At 33.4% G+C, this 16349-nt stretch overlaps 1 protein-coding gene across 2 annotated transcripts in view; it reads left to right on the top strand.

The window, feature by feature from the left end:
* RNGTT (RNA guanylyltransferase and 5'-phosphatase) overlaps positions 1–16349 on the top strand; it is a 320433-nt gene that overhangs the window by 174037 nt on the left and 130047 nt on the right. The gene's annotated exons all lie outside the window — the stretch shown is intronic.

The following is a 16349-nucleotide window of genomic DNA, read 5'->3' as shown; positions in this document are numbered from 1 at the left end:
TGAATTTTTTAGAAATGAATTATGGATGTTACACACATTAATAAGGCACATTCAAAATAGTCATTTTGTTTTAACTTCTGTTTATGGCAATAATAAAGAATACAAGTTTTGAAAATTATGTCTTTAATATGAATTATGTCTTCGTTTTATATGAGCAGTCTGTTTTTTTCAAGTAAAAAATATTATCTAGCTAAAGAATATTATATATGATATAATGATTTTCATTAAATGGGTAGATTTTTGCTATAATATGAACCTAGTGTTTAATAGAAATTTAAAATCTTAGAGATATCTATCTAAAAGAGTATAAAAGAAAAACAGGCTATGCTTTATAGCACGGGTCCTCAAACTTTTTAAATAGGGGACCAGTTCACTGTCCCTCAGACTGTTGGAGGGCCAGATTATAGTAAAAACAAAAACTTTGTTTTGTGGGCCTTTAAATAAAGAAACTTCACTACATACATATATTGTATCTAGGATATACTGTAACCTATTCAACATGTAAAGGACTGCTTGCCATCTGGGGGAGGGGGTGGAGGGAAGGAGGGGAAAAATCGGAACAGAAGTGAGTGCAAGGAATAATGCTGTAAAAAATTACCCTGGCATGGTTTCTATCAAGAAAAGTTATTTAAAAAAAAAAAAAAGAAACTCCATATCCCTGGGTGAGGGGGATAAAGGTCCTCAGCTGCCTCATCTAGCCCACAGGCTGCTTTATAGTCACATAGAAACTATGTCACATGACCCAATTAACTTGGAGTAGCTATATTAAAAACCAGAGAATTTGTTCATTTGTTTGCTTAATTATATTTCCAAAGGCTTCTACTGAGCAAAGAATGAAATAGGGTTCCAAAAAAGGTATAATATAAAAACCATTTAAAAAAAAATATAGGTAGTTATTGATCTGATTTTTTTTGTGTGCAACAAGATTATTATATAAATATGGATACATATATTGGATTTAACTTATATTTTAACATGTTTCATATATATATTTAACATATATATCACTTGCTATCTAAGAGAAGAGGTGGGGGGAAAGGGGAAAATTTGGAACACAAGGTTTGTTAGGGTCAGTGTTGAAAAATAATCCATGCTTATGCTTTGAAAATAAAAAATTTTGGGGCACCTAAGTTGCGCAGTGGATAGAGCACCAGCCCTGAAGTCTGTCCTCAGACTTCCTAGCTCTGTGACTCTGGGCAAATCACTTAACTCCAGTTGCCTCAGCAAAAAAAAAAAAAAAAAAAAAAAAAAAAAAAAAAAAAAAAGAAAGAAAGAAAGAAAAAATGAAAACATGGGGGGAAAAAAGAAAATATAGGTGGAATTTTAAAAAAGTATATTGTTTGGGCCTTTCAATAGATAATTTTGAGTCTTATTGAATGCTATGACAAAATGGTTATGAATCAGATTCCTGTTAGATTAAAATATAATACAAGTAAAAAATCATTTCTATGAAATTGAATACTTAGCTTCCTATTAACAATTCAAAGGCTGACATTTGAAATTTCTTTTTCTTTCCTTTAAAGATATAATTTCTGAAAAATAAAACATTGACAGTGCATTGATAATCAGTACCTGCTAAATATTTTTGCAGTTTATATAATTTTGAATTTACAAGTAAGTACAGATAGTCTCAGTGAATTAAAACAAACTTAAAATATGAAATCAGTTTTTTTTTCTCTTTAATTTATTTCTGGTAATAATTCAAAACTAAGGTCATGTAAGTTGTGTGCCTTCAGGATGTTATAGACTGATTACAATGGGGCAAAGTAAACTAATAGCATTAATTAATTTTAAATAGACCACCAAAAAACAACTTCTTTAAGGGGAAAAAAAATTCTAGCTCTGTCAAAATTTTCCAAAGAGTTTCACTTTACGTGTTCAGTCAGTAAACACTCATTTGTTAAACAAATACCATATGCTGTTCACTGTTCTATGGGCTAGAGTTACAAAGAAAGACAGAATAGCACCAATCTCAGATACCTCACAAAATCTAATTGGGGAGTCTACCTGAAAAGAACTACGGACATCCAAAATATGGGTGTCATTGTGAGTGTATACACTGGAAAGAATCCAGGGAAGCTAAGAAGCAGAGGAGAGGAAGGAGAGCATTTCAAGTTTGAGGAAATGGAAGTGCTGTGTGTGAGGAACAGTAAGAACATCAGTGTCATTGAAATGTAATGGACATGATGGGAAATGAAGTGCTAAAATACAAGTAAGTTCAGAAGAAGCCTGGTTGTGAAAGGTGTTAAAGCTAAACGGTAGATTTTTTTTTCATTTGATTCTGGAGGAAATAGGCATTTATTGAGTGATGTTCAGTTTCTTATAAAAGGTAGGAGGATGGCATGGTCCCCCTCAGACTTTTGGAAAATCAATCTGGCAGCTGATTAAGAGGATAGGCTGGAGTGGGGATCGACTTGAGAGAGGAAGACCAGGTGTATGTTAAGTAAAAGGCTTTCTATTAAAAGTTACTTTGGCTTTCTTCACAATTTTCAAATGCATAATATATGGCAGAAGTATGAATTTGATACCTATTTTATTCAGTGCAACAATGCTAGGCCCTTGAGATATAAAAGCAATAATGAACTAGTCTCTAGGCTTGGGTAGTTTATATGGAATAATAGGATTACATATTTAAACTGGAAGGGACTTTAAAAAGCCATCTAGTCTAACCTTCTTTTAGAGACAAAGAAACTAAGACGCAGAGAAGTTATTTTGATTGAGTCAAGGTCACAAAGCTGGTAAGTGACTGAGGCAGGATTTGAACCTTGGTACTCTTATTTTAGATCTGCTGCTATTTTCATTGTATCACAGTGGTTACCATTTGGGATTCCTGGAACTCCCTCTGTCTTTATCTCTGCCTCCTAGCCTTTTTGACTTCTTTCTGATCCCAAATAAAACACTCCTTTCTGCAAAAAGTCATTCCTAATCCTCCTTAATCTTAGTGTCTTCCCTCTGATATTGTCTTCAATTTATTTTGTATGTATCTTGTTTGTTCATAGTTGTTTTTGTGTTATCTCCCTTAGACTGAGTTCCTTTGGAGCTTGGACTGTTTTTGACTTCATTGCCTGTGTAGTATATATACTTTTTTGAGTATATCTTTGTATAGTGCCTGGCACATACTAAGTATTTAATAAATACTTGTTGACTTGCCTTGATAAAATAACAGGTTCATAGGCAAATAAATGCAAAATATATTCAAAATACAAAATAAGTAAGAGGTGGTAGAAAGCACAAATCTTTTATAAAGGGTTATGGAGGCAATCAGGAAAGGCCCTGGGTAAGAAGTAACATACATCAGAATGAGCCTTGAAGGAAGCAAGATGTGGAGATCAGAAGAAGATCATTCTAGAATTGAGGACTAACCTATATAAAAGAACAGGAGACAAAAAATAGTAAATCATGTGTAGGGAACAAAAAATAAGCTAGATACCCTGGAATATAAAATGCATGTGAAGGCAGAGGTGGGGAATAATATGAAATCAATCTAGAAAGATAGGTTGGAGTTAGATTGTGAAGTATTTTAAATGCCAGTCAGAGGAGTTTGTATTTTATACTAAGGATATGCCTCTATTGGAGCTTCTGGCACTTTCATATATATATTTTTAAAAATAACAATTTTGGGGGTTTTGGGAGTGTGGATTGGAAATAAAAAGACAATTAGGAAGTTACTGCAATAGTTTTGGAGTTCTCCTCTACGTAATGTTGGCTCTGTGAGTGAGCAAGTGGATTGACATATTCAGGTAGAACTGACATGACATCAAATGACTGGATATAGGAGAGGCAGAGAAGAATGAAGAGTCAGGGTTATAGTGGTGGTGGTGGTCTTGACAGAAATAAGAATTAATGATTAGTGATGGGTTTAGTGGAGGGTTAATGAATTCTGTTCTTAATGTTAAGTTTGAGATGTGTGTGTGTGTGTGTGTGTGTGTGTGTGTGTGTGTGTGTGTGTGTAAGAAAATTTAAAGTTGAACTTAAAAATACCATTGTTTTGGAAAACTCATGTACAACATAACCATAACTATTTCTCTTTTATTTTTCATTTTCCCAAATACTTCTTGTACTGTAGTGGTAGAATTTAGAACTTGAAGGAAACTTAGCATTTATCTGGTCCAACCACTCCTGAAGAAACTGGGGTTCAGAATGATTAAATGGCCTGGTAAAGTTAAGAAGAACTAGGATTTAGAGTCAAATTTTTAAATTTTAAATCATATTCTTTTTCCACTGTACTATGCTGCTACACTTGATCATATCACTCTACATTGATTCCATAATATGTGGTATTCATGTAAATAATAGAAGCTTTTGGTTATATGCTTTCTTATTATTACCCTATTGTATGCATTTTTTCATGTGGTGCTTCCTCAACAAGGTTGTAAGCTCTAAAAAGTGGGGAGAATTGTGTCTTACACAAATTTTTTCCATGCAGAGTTTGAATATATTTTTATGTAATGCTTTCAGTGATGTGAGATGGCTTATGTTAATTCTAAGTAGCTATAATAAATATTTGCATAAGTGTGATCTGCTTATGAAAAACGTTTTGAGAGCTATAAAATTGTAATCTGGTATAACATCTAACTTTGGCATTTGATTGTATCCTTACATGTCATGAGATTTCCTTATTTTTATGGCTCACAGTGGCGTTACTCTTTAATACACACATTCTATAACAAAAAATTCAATATAAGTGGTTTTTATTCTTATAATTTACGTAATTCTTACAATAGTTACTACATCATAAATTTATCATCTACCATTCTTTTCATAAACAGAAGGAACGCAAGCTATAATTGAGTTCTTTATAGTTATTGTTGTTTGGCTTGGCCTTCAAGTGGCAGTTACTTTTTAAGACCTGTCATCTTTTCACCTTCTATGTCAGGCAGCCCACCACTAAATACACCTCCTATGTCTCAAACTACCCATCAAAAATAAATATTAAGATCCAGAAGTGAATAGGAAAAAATGTGCTAGGCATGATGTGTGGTACATGAGATGTATGTGTGCAATTATGTATTGTTAGGTTCAGAGTACTTTTTTTACTTGTTATTTCACTATAGAAAAAGGCTAAGTTCAGATTCTTTTTCACCCTGTTATCTTACAAACCAGAAATATAATTTCAGCATAATGCCTTCATTCTTAATAAAATTGTATTACAACTAAGTTATTTATATGTTCTGCAGTTTAATGCAGTGATTTTATTCCCTTAAATAGTATATGTGTTTCTCTAAAGTGTTAATTATTTGTTGTGGAACTTGTGACCAGACTGACAGCCTTGTAGATAAAGTATGAAGAAAGGCAGTATAAATTGGATTCAATTTAAAAAACTCAACTTTGAAAGGTCATAATTTCCACAAGATGTCACTGTCTCTCAAGAAATTCTTGGTATCATTTAAATTTTTTATTTGTAATTTTAATATGCTGCAGATGTTTTCATCTAACCTTTTCAGGGACTGCTAAGTTCATGTGAAGAAAAATAAAATTAAAAACCAGGGTATTAACAGACCTTCCCAAGTGAGCCTGTATTTATTTATTCATAGGGATTTTTGTTTTTATGTAACTTTGGCAAAGTCTGTGCTCTTACGGCTGAATAGAAAAAGTAATGGATGCTTTAGATGATCATTTATTGTAATGCTTTCATTGATATAGTGTGAACCCTTAGTATTGGAAAGTCATTTAACTAAATGGTGGTTATTTTTCTTTCTATGTTTGGTGTAAATTTCCTTCTGGTTTATTTCTGGTTGCAGCTACTGTGGTTAGTTGAAATTTTTAAGTGATTCCCTGTAGCCATAACACTTAAAGTTTTGATATGCTTTCTGACAGGTTTTTTTTTTTTTCTTTTTACCAATGAATCAATACACACTTATTGAGGACCTAATATGATGATAACAAGATCTGACATCTATATAGTTCTTAAAAAGTATGAAGTACTTTATGTTACATTATCTCATTTGATCCTGTCAGCTTTGTGAGGTATGTGTTATAGGCATTATATCCATTTTAAAGATAATGAAACTAAGTCTTAGATTAAAAGATTTAAGAGGTTATCAAAATTACCCAAATAGTAACCTTAATAGAAACCCTTTTTGTAAAGAAAAGATTCCTGATTCCATATTGTGGACTCTTTCCTACTGCATTGTATTGTTGCTTTTTATATGCAAGACATTTGAGATACAAGCTGGAGTTTTAAGCCCTAATTTCAAGAAAGAAATGTTCTCTGAGGGGGCAGCTAGGTAGTACAATGGATAAGCACCAGCCCTGAAGTCAGGAATATCTGAGTTCAAATTTGACCTCAGACACTTAACACTTCCTAGCTGTGTGACTCTGGGCAAGTCACTTAACCCTAATTGCCTCAACAACAACAAAAAAGAAATTTTGGGGAGGGGGATAGAGGGAGGAAAAATGTTTTTTGTTTATACCAGACTATAAACTTTTACGTGAGGAACTTAAAGTTTTTGAACAGATTTAAAATGCTACCTTGACACTTATAGATCAGTAAAGAAGAAGCACAATATTAATATAGAAGGATGTGGGGGAATTGTGGAATTACTTAGAATCATAGTGATGTGGGTCTAGTGGTAGAGAATTGATGTGAAAATCCCCTTTGGTTGGAGATGCAGGTCCAATGTGAAAGAATTCACGAACCCGAAAAGTCTGAATGGCAAAAGGGATTTTTATTGGCACTGAGAAGCCAGTTTTGCCAGGAAGACAGACTCCTCAGTGGCAAGAAGTCCTGTCAGAGAAATAACAAAGATTATCACTGAGAAGAGAATGTCTTTACAGTGGACAAGAGTCCTGGTAAACAGCTGTGCCAAGAAGAGAGGTCCCTTGGCAAAGCATAATCCTACTTCGTACTTCTGCACAGATTTGGGATTCAAAATTGTCTTTTTATTGGCAGTTTAAGGCTTGGTTCCAGTTGGAAAGAGTGCCCTCCAGGCCTAGATACTTATCTTGGAGTTTTAAGCTACTCAATAGACCCAGTTCTCCAACTGAATAAAATTATATTGAAGGCTTTTTCCCAGACTGGAATTTCTTGAAAAGATCAGGCTACCCACAAAAAAGATCAACGGAGGGTGATTTGACCAAGATCTCCAATTGAATGAAGCCACTTAATTTTTCCGGAAACATAAGCTTTCTCAGACTTTTCAGAGTCTTGAGATTCCGAATCTCCTTCTTTTACAGTTCAAAAGGGACAGTTTCAGGGTTCACCCCCCTCAAGAGCATTTGCAGTTATTATTTTTTCCTTGTCAATAAAGTGACAAGGTTTTTGTTTTGTATTTGGGTGGTTTGTGTTGTGTTTTTTTTTTTTTTTTTTTTTTTTGAGACTAGTTATCCTTAGCTAATATAAATTTAAAAGTACAACAGTGAGTCCAATTCCAAAATTCATCAGTGTGGAACTTGCTAATTTTCCTAATGAGGCCTCTTCAGCCCCTTCTTAGGTTCTCTAGTGTCTTTCTGCTTTTGGAAGCCTCACCATATTAGTGCCAGACATTATGAGTACTGTCTGATCCTCCTTATCTCTACTACAACTGTTAGTAGAGGCTCTCAACCTCTGAGCCTTGTCAGCAGTAGTAATTACAAATATGTATCACTTATGTCCAGTTTAAGAAAGTTTCTAAAAGAAGCATTTTGAAGACCACCTTTCAAATCTCCATGCTGTGTTTAGTAGGAGATATACATAAAGAAGATTAAGAGAACTTCTTGATCAACTTGATGAATTTACAGGGTGGTGAGCTTGAAGCTTAACATTAAAAACAAAACTAAGATCATAGCAACTGATTCTATTACTTTCTGGCAAATAGGGGAGAAGAAATGGAACAGTGTCAGATTTTATGATTTTGAGCTTGAAAGTCACAGAAGATGACAGTTGCAGCTATGAAATTAAAAGACTCTTGCTCTTTGGAACAAAAACCATGGCAAATCTTGACAATATAATAAAAAGCAGAGTCATTACCTTGCTGACAAAAGATGTATATAGTCAAATATATGGTTTTCCTAATAGTATTGTATGACTGTGAGAGTTGCATTCTAAGGAAAGTTGAGTACGACAGAATCTATACTTTTGAAATGTAGTGCTAGGGAAGACTTGGACAGCAAAGAGATCAAATCAATATTTAAAGAAAATTCAGACTATTCAGTGGAAGGATAAATATTGAAGCTGAAACTTAAATAACTTTGCCACATGATGAGAAGACAGATTCATTGAGATGGACCCTGATGTTGGGAAAGATTAAAAATAAAAGAAGGTGAGGGCAGATGATGGAGATGAATAGATAGTGTCATGGAAGCAATGAACATGAACCTGGACATACTTTAGGAGATAGTAAAGGATAGATGGGTCATTCTGTGGTCAATGAGGGTCACAAAAAGTTGAATACCACTGAACAAATAAACAACAGAATCTTCTCGTGAAGGATATGGACATACTCATTGACACACCACTGAAGACTGGTTTCATTGATGGAGTGATCTGTGGTATGAATTGGTAAAATATAGACTGAAAAGAAATCACAACTTTGCACTGGCCTATAAAAAGGATCCCTTTTTGTTAGAAATCTTACAGGATTGCTAAGTCATTGGAATTAATAGAGACAATAATTATCTAATTTAGCATGGTACTTAACACTTCTCTAATTCACTAATGAATTTAGTACTTATTAGAGTTTACACCTTTCACACCTTTAAGAGAGCATATATAAGCTAGGAGCCTCAATCAGAATGGATTCTGGGAGATTCAGAAGCCAGGATTCAGTCCAGGAGATTCACAAATCTAAGAGACAAATCTAAGCCCACTCTCAGAAGTAGAGTCATATTCATTCCATATTCCACCTTTGTGCTGGCTGGGGATTTGGAGAGAGCTAGAGGCTGAAGCTGGCAGAGGCAAAGGACTAGTGGCAGGAACCAAGGAGAGAGACAGGCTTCTAAGAAAGCTAACCAGGCCCAAGGAAGGAGACAATATTTGAAAGAGAAAATAAAAGATCTGGACTTTAACAGCTGGCTGCATTTGAGGTGATTATTACTTTGAACCGAAACAAAGGCTTCTTCCAAAAGCCCCCCAAGAAACCTGCTCTCAGAGAACATTTCATTTGAGAGAACATTACACCTTTTGGTCTTTTGCCCCCTTTATTATGAAGAGATTCCGAGAGCACAGATGGCATGTGTGTGGGAGATAATGTAAGAATTTTTTAATAGTGGTCTCTGTTTAAAATCTCTCTCCCACCTTCCCCCAACCCTGTCCCTCATCCTCCCTCCCCCCCCAAAAAAAAAAAAATACACCAAAAAACACCCAGCTAGATCCTATATGTGTTTGCTCATGTGGCACAAGAGAATTCCTGCGCAATGTCAAGCTTCTGGACAATGTTGAATTCCTGGCTTCTGTTGAAACTCAGGGTAGTTTCATAATGGTTGTTGAAAGGAAAACTACATTGCTAAGTGGCTAGTTGAAAATTGGAATTCTTGGGCGGTAGCAGCCTGGAGATTTGCCTTTCTAGTATTAATGGCTTTTGGATATGAATTTCTACAGGCAGAGGAAGTTTTTAGAGCCTTGCTGTGGTGGTTTCTGGGAGATGAAATCCTGAGCAGATGATATTTTTCTTCATGCTTGGGGACAATATTGGACTATCAAGGACCGTGAACCAGCTGCATCTGAGAGCATAGGATAAATTATTCTGTGTTGGGAGTTTGGAGACTGAATAGTGGCAGAAGGGGCAGTGAGTGGCAGCTATTTGTGGTAAACACGGTGGTGGAGATAAACCTTTTGAATGAGGGAAGACAAATAGGCAGTTGACCTATTTGACAATACTAATATCAATAGTGGCAAACTAAGAAAGGGCAGAGAATAAGCACATATTATACACCCACAGTGTACCAAACACTGTGTTAAGCACAAACACAAAAAGACTGGAGCAAAGAAAGGTTGATTGACTTTCCAGGCTCTCATGGCCATTAAGTATCAGAGGTTAGATTTGAACTCATATCTTTCTGATTCCAGACCTGGCCTTCTATCTATTCTTATCTACTGCCTTTCCAAAGTAAAGACTTAGGAAACTAAAGATTGAGGTGTAGGAACCTGTGGGACTGTACTTGAACCTAGAGAGCTGCAGCCTGTGTGGGGTTACTTCCAGAACTCATTGTTACAGCTAAATTCTGTGTTCAGAGGACATAATGGGATAGAGATTACTAATTTTCTATTTGGAAGAATACTAATCTAACTATGAAGTATTCCTATTGCCTTTTCACATCCTCTCTCCCTCTACCCTTGGGCAGGGCAGAAACTGATTCCTTGTTCTGTTTAAAGTTGCTTTTAAAATTTCTCTTTTAAGTAGTTTGAATTTCTTTTGTTAGGTAGAGAAATCTCATTGATCTAATTGTTCTGTGTGTTCATTTTGTGAATAAAAAGAGAATCAATGCCAATGAAACAGTGTTTGAGTATTAATATAAAATACTGAAGAGCCAAAATTTGAGCCCTAGTTCAGCAAAAGTGCTTGAGAATTATGCACACTGAAAGATAATTTTGATGTTTTCATGATTATTTTTTGATGAGCTTTCAAAAGGCCAAACTATACTGGGTACTAGGGCTTCCCCTCCTTTCTCCACCTTTCTTTGTTCTTGTAAAAAAAAACAAAAACAAAAACAAAAACAAGCAGCCCTAAGGTGATTCTAGAGAGTAGGTGCTTTATGATATGGTTTCTTTGTTCCTTCTTGTGGCTCTATGGCTAGGTCTTGCCAGTAATAACCACATTCAAAAGGGGGGGTATCGGAGGAGGGAAATGAGTACTTTTGAGGTTTTACCTTCTATCTCACGACTATTCTTAGGCACAAAATGCTGTAATATTAAACACAAATTTGAGTATTGGGGTATGTGGTCTTTTATTAAGAGAAAGGGAGTTTTCTGAACTACTTGGAGTGATGAGATCTTGTACTTTTCTTCCTCCGGAGTTGGATTAAGCAAGAGCCCTAGATTTTGTTGTCTATTGCACTGAGCTATAGACATGGGCAAGGTGGGTTATCCCTTTGTCAGTCTTTTTTGCTTTTCTTCCAGAGGAATTCGAAAAAATAGGGTGATACTATTTGGAGAGAACAGCTAATTTAATAGTGCCAGACCTGGAGTCAGGAAAACCTGAATTCAAATTTGGTCTTAGACATTAACAATGTGTAACCTGGACAAATCATTTAACCCTGTTTACTTTAGTTTCCTCTTATCTAAAATATGCTGGAGTAGGAAATGGCAAACCGTTTTGCTATCTTTGTTAAGAAATGTCCAGCTAGAATCATAAAGAATCAGACATGACTGAGAGGACTGCAAAACAACCCAAAATATGTCTGAAACACTGTGAAAACTGGGATGATTTTGGAGGAGAATTTTATGAATTGTCATTGGTCTTTGTAAGACTTTATTTTTTTAATATCTTTTGCATTGTCAATCCATAAAATTAATATGATTTTGTACTACATTTAGAAAAGCATATTATGGGGTAGCTAGTTGGTATAGTGGATAGAGCAATATCCCTGAAGTGAGGAGGACCTGAATTCAAATGTGATCTCAGACACTTAATACTTCCTGGCTGTGTGATCCTGTTTAAGTTACTTAACTCCAGTTACCTCTGCAAAAAAAAGAAAGAAAGAAAGAAAAACATATTATCCAGGACTACAGAGATGGCAGTCCTCCTGTACTCTGCCCTGGTCAGACCATAAGCAAAACTTACTCAATTTTGGAAGCTATATTGCATAAAGAATGGTTGGTAGGTAGATAGATAGAGACATCTATAAAGAAATAGCTGTCTATATAACAGCAAGTAGAATTTTGAAAGACCTAGATATGTGAATGGGCCCAAGGACCTGAAGAACTGAAGGAACTAAACTTGGAGAAGACTTGGTGGGAAGAAGTAGAAATGTGAATTCAATAGCTGACTTTAAATATTTGAAGTGCTGTGATGTGATAGGATGATGAGATTTATTCTTGTTTTCTGAGGACAGACCTAAGACTAATGAGTGGATATTTTAAAGCAGTAAGCTCAGCTTTGATGCAAAGAAAATACTGCTAACAGATACAGTCATCTGAAAGCAAGATGGACTGCCTATTGATAGAGCAGGTTCTTTTTCATTAGAGGTCTTTGGACAAAACTTATTTACCAAATGGTTATAATTGTAATAGGGATTATTGTTTTAACTTGGACTACTTATCTTTTAAGGACTCTTCCAACTATGAGATCTTGATTTTCACTAAAAATGAAACCAGAATACACAAAGACATTGCAGTTAAATGTAATTGTAATAATAATAACAATGAATACTGACATTGATATAGCCCTTTAAAGTTTGCCCTGCATACATTAATTCATTTGAATCTCACAAAGAATCTTATTCCTGTGAGGAAATTTCTAAAGCAAAGGCTCAGATTTGTACATAGTCTAAAATACAGGTCTTCCTGATTCCTGATCTGTCATAGTACTATATTTTACTTCTTTTCCAGTAAGGTTCACATATACTCCTCAGAGAAGCAAATGAAGGAGTCCAAGGGGATATCTAAAAACAGCAAGAACCATCATTTCTTATACTATCTCATTTTTTATTGTTCCTGAATAATATTTACAAAAAGACTACCATGGAAATAATTATAGCATCTGTAGTAGATAAGTAGTCAGGTAATAATACTTTCATAAAACCTTCCACATCAGATCCACTTGGTAGTTTCATTGCTAATATGGATAAGAAAAAGAAAGATGAAAAATAATTTGGGAAATGTTCTTTGTTTGAAAAAAAAGAAGACAAAGGTTTTATGGAAACCTTATTCCTAAATTTTATGAATTTTTTCAAGAAGAGAATTCAGATTCCAGACCTTGCAAAATGCCAGTACACAAAAATGTATGTGTATGAAATTTAATTGATTATATTTCAAAAGACAGGTCATCAATATCCTGAAACATGCCTGCGTGTGTGTGTGCATGTGTGAATCAAAATTGTTCACATTCCCAAAGGCAGATATTGGTTACCACTGTCTTTTTGAGTCACCTATTTGTTTATTGCCAAAATACTTTTTAGAACAAAGATAAAAATTAAAGTTAGAAGAAAGAATAAAAATGAGAGGTAATTGTGTGCAGTTGGGGCAATGCTAATCTGACCTATCTAAATCAGTTTTTAATATTAAAAAATTTAGAGTAGATAAACAGATATATTATCCACGTTATTACTATTTACTAAAAACTTTATTTTGATATATTGATCAGCACAGTGTTAAATCTAGATATTAATTTGAAAAATATTGGCAACTTTATCATATCAGCTCAAGTTGGGGTGAACATTGAATACTAGGTCATTGTTTGATTTTTTTTTGAGAAGGGGAGGATCTTTATATGCTTATTGTTAACTGTATAAGTTCTTATCCATATCTTATGCTTATTGTTAACTGTATAAGTTCTTATTCATATCTTGATAGGTTAATTCCCAGATATTTAATACATTTTTGTTCCTTTTAAAATTATATTTCTCTATCATTTTCCCCTTGGAATTTATTATTAACAAAAAATGATAATGAATTTTTGGGAGTCTGTTATATTTTACATGATCTTACTGGTTTAGTCTTTTAATTAATATTTTTGTTAAATATCCTAGTTTTATTTTGAAAATTTTATGATAGCCTTTAAGATCATTAGAGTGAATCGTTGGGAAATCACTGACCTGGTTTCCTATAAAATACACACACACACACACACACACACACACACACACACACACACACATTTGGCTTAAATTTGTACTTAGAGACTGACATTGTAGTCCATTCTCTTTCTCTTTTATTCTTGGACTATAGTAATGTTTCCTGATCTCTTTAGGCCACTTTTTTTTTTTTTCTCATTGGTAACATTGGGATATGTAATCTCTAATCTTTTACCATTCAAAGATTCTGTATGTATGTGCATTTGAAGAGAATCACTCCTGCAACACATCGGTTCTTATTAGATTAATTCTTTAATATGAGTAATTCAATATACATTGAATACTAGGTCATTGTTTGATTTTTTTTTTGAGAAGGGGAGGATCTTTATATGCTTATTGTTAACTGTATAAGTTCTTATCCATATCTTATGCTTATTGTTAACTGTATAAGTTCTTATTCATATCTTGATAGGTTAATTCCCAGATATTTAATACATTTTTGTTCCTTTTAAAATTATATTTCTCTGTCATTTTCCCCTTGGAATTTATTATTAACAAAAAATGATAATGAATTTTTGGGAGTCTGTTATATTTTACATGATCTTACTGGTTTAGTCTTTTAATTAATATTTTTGTTAAATATCCTAGTTTTATTTTGAAAATTTTATGATAGCCTTTAAGATCATTAGAGTGAATCGTTGGGAAATCACTGACCTGGTTTCCTATAAAATACACACACACACACACACACACACACACACACACACACACATTTGGCTTAAATTTGTACTTAGAGACTGACATTGTAGTCCATTCTCTTTCTCTTTTATTCTTGGACTATAGTAATGTTTCCTGATCTCTTTAGGCCACTTTTTTTTTTTTTTCTCATTGGTAACATTGGGATATGTAATCTCTAATCTTTTACCATTCAAAAATTCTGTATGTATGTGCATTTGAAGAGAATCACTCCTGCAACACATCGGTTCTTATTAGATTAATTCTTTAATATGAGATGAAACAAAAATATTCACTAAAAATTAATGAGACATTCAAACTTTGTTCTTAAAATTGCATAATTATTTTTATATCCTATTAAATGCAGTAAAAATTTCAGTTAGAATTTTTAAACTGAATAACTCCTTTAAGTTGATATTTGCAGCATTTGATCACTTTATATTAGTGACTACTTGTTTATTTGCAAACACTTCAAATTGAAATGGTGATTTTTAAACAAAAAGAGTCAAAAAAGAAATGAGCTCTTAGGTTCTCTATTTCTCAGTAACATCATAAGTTTACTTAGAGGTAAAGAGACATATCCATTAAGAAATAGCAGTATTTATTTCTTTCACTTCCACAGTCTGTTCTTTAGCACTTGACAGTTTCAATATGCAAATATGGTAATTTATTGATTGTGTAAAAGTAAAAAGAGCTAAGTCACATCTTTGTCAGTACTTTCCTTTCATCTCTGGAAAATAAACTCATATTCAGCATTGGATCTCAAGGGAAAACAAAATAAAACTCTCATTTATTTATGTTTGCAAATCAGAAAAATTATTTCAGTATTTCCCAATTCAGTACAAGAAGAAAAACCAAGAAAAGTAAGAATAACCTAAATCTAAGAGAGGGTTGTGACACAATGTATAAATTTGTTTTGTTTTGTTTTTTAAAAATAGTATCTCAGATTTTTAGTGTCTGCAACTGCTTTTTGTCTTTGCTTCTGAAGGCATTACACTTAATTTCAGTCCTCATACCTCAATGAATATTAGCTATTGTGTTTCTCCTTTATGTTGGCAAAAGTCAAAAATGTATAATATTTTCTTGGATTAACTTTATAGATGTTATTATTTTATGTAGTTAGCTCTGTTTTCTAGTTTTCATCAGCTTGAATTGTTAACAATCACTTTTTCATTTTTAATATCTAATGATAATTGACAACCTTGAGCCATTCAAATCAAAATGCTGAAATGTCACCTGAATTATCAAAATAAAACTAATTTGCATATAATGGTTTTTAGTAATATTACATTTATTTTATTACAGTCTTATAATTCTTTGATAATGCAGTTTGTGTGTCTTGGTACGAACAAAAAACCCTCAAATCTCCATTACCTTTAATCGACAGTCATGTTTTTGTTTTTTTGACCACCTGATAACATAATTTATATATAATATATGAATATGGTATAGCATATGATTTATACATAAGAGAACTTTAATGAACACAATGATCATATTGTAATACAAGGTATAAATCATTAAAGGAATGTAAAATACATTATTTGTAAATTGCAAGAATGAAAACTGAGTTAATTAATAAAGCCAAATCTCTATACTCTTTTTATTTTATTTGTTTATTTTATTAATCATTATAATAAAAATTTTACAAGAAAAAAAGGCAATTGAGAAAAGCCAACACATCCACCATTTGATAATTAAGGGATAGGAATAGGTAGTTTTCAGAGGAGGAAATCAAAGCTATCAGTAATCCTATAAAATCTCCAAAATACTGATAATGAGAAAAATGCAAATTAAAACACCTCTGATTGCTAAGATGATAGAAAAGGAAATTAAATGTTGAAGGGGATGCAGAAAAATAGGTACACACCAAAGCACTGTTGGCAGAGGTATGAACTAACCCAGGCATTTCAAAAAGCAATTTAGAACTCTGTCATTACTAGATCTATGGCCTCAAAGAGATC

The sequence above is a fragment of the Antechinus flavipes genome, chromosome 4 (assembly GCF_016432865.1).
Source record: "Antechinus flavipes isolate AdamAnt ecotype Samford, QLD, Australia chromosome 4, AdamAnt_v2, whole genome shotgun sequence".
Classification (NCBI taxonomy): domain Eukaryota; kingdom Metazoa; phylum Chordata; class Mammalia; order Dasyuromorphia; family Dasyuridae; genus Antechinus; species Antechinus flavipes.
The sequence above is the reverse complement of the archived record's forward strand: the minus strand, read 5'-3'. Positions and strand labels throughout refer to the sequence as shown.